Genomic DNA, 1,595 nt, shown 5'->3' with positions numbered 1-1,595 from the left:
AGTGGAAGATAAATGATAAAAATACATAGTCTAAGTACTTTGATTTGGATAAAATTAATTTGTATTATATAATATATTATAGATTTATCTATATTTTATAGTCAAATAATTTTTATCCTTTACAAGTTTGAAATTTAATAGAGAACTTATGAAAACGGGTATATGTGCTTAGGATATGATTGCAATAAAACATGATGCTCTATATATTAATATTCATAAGTTGCCATTTTCATATTTTAATATATAAATATGTGAATATTTCAATACAATTATTATCATTATTTGATCCTCCGTAGTTCATCTAGTTTCGAAGAGGCTCTTTGAAAGACCTGGGTTTGTATTCCATTTCGATTTCTTGAGTTAAAGCGCCTCCGTAGCGCAATTGGAAAAACGACGGTACATTGCGCACTTCGATTGGAATAGGCTTAAGTTCGATTCTCGTCGCGACGGGAGGATTCTTTATCTGGACGATTTCAATCGAAGGTGAGTTAGCCGATCTCATACGGCGGTTAAGGTTTTTTTCGCCAGGAAACTCGGGTTTTTCATCCCGCATACGGACAAATCGGCCCTTCAGAACACACGCAATTTACAGAAAAAAAAATACTAGTTGTGGTGGAGGTGGACGATAGATGGCGTTGATGGAGATGATTCGTAGTACAGGAATAATAATAATAATAATAAAACCATCAAGAAATCGACCATAGAATTCACACTCTTCTGAATAAATCTAATGCTATCAGGTTTTAGGGATATGAGTTGCAGGCTCTTTTTTTTTTTTTTTTTTTTTTTTTTTTTTTTTTTTCTCTTGTATATCGAGTTTCTTAAACTTTCTGAAGTGCGAGAAATTCAGTGCAGATCTTTTCTATTCTTTACTTTTATGGGTTAGCGTATGAATATTATTATTTTTTTAAAATTTAGCTAATCATCAGCTCGTATTAATAATAAGATTTTAAAATAATGGTTTTCTATATCCTTGAACACTAAAATAGGAAAAGATTGGTTTCGATGACCGAGTTAGTTATTATAATGCTAATTTTTTAATTATTTCAATTTGAATTTCATGAACTCTGGTTCCAGTATATTTCGATTCGTTAAAGATTTTATATAAAAATTAAAATTATATTAAAAGATAAACATATTTTTCGAATATACAAAGATTTTCTGAAAATCGTTCTACAATTTGCTTGTCTAGTGTTTGTAATGTAAATCGCTAAATATCGCTAAATAAATTTTGAGTTCGCTCTCTTAACGTTATGGCAATGCCGTAGCCAATGAAGTTCTAACTAAGGCTCTGCTATTGCTAATATTGCTAATAATATAATATAATATTGCTAATATAATATAATATAATATGAGTACGCTCTCTTAAGGTTTTTGCCTTAAAGGAGCAATTTGAGTCTCCGGGGAAAGTGTTCTCCAGCACGGCCCGCTGAGGGGCTTTGTCGGTGAATGCTTTTCTTCGGAATATGAGCGGTTCTGCTCGGCGGTGGTGGTGGTGGTAGGTGGAAGGCCATCACTGAGTGGAGCCACCGCTGAGATGGATGGGCCTTCGCCCACGATTGAGTGGCCTAGTGATCGTCCGAATTGTTTGAGAC

At 33.4% G+C, this 1,595-nt stretch overlaps 1 pseudogene; it reads left to right on the top strand.

The window, feature by feature from the left end:
• The first annotated feature begins 1,242 nt into the window (after positions 1 to 1,242).
• Positions 1,243 to 1,372, top strand: LOC150104870 (U4 spliceosomal RNA; annotated as a pseudogene).
• The last annotated feature ends 223 nt before the right edge of the window (positions 1,373 to 1,595 follow it).

Source organism: Typopeltis vanoorti, chromosome 7 (genome assembly GCF_054136105.1).
Source record: "Typopeltis vanoorti isolate ZY-2024b chromosome 7, IOZ_Tvanoo_1.0, whole genome shotgun sequence".
Taxonomy (NCBI): Eukaryota; Metazoa; Arthropoda; class Arachnida; order Uropygi; family Thelyphonidae; genus Typopeltis; species Typopeltis vanoorti.
Note: the sequence above shows the minus strand (reverse complement) of the source record. Positions and strands in the feature narration are given on the sequence as shown.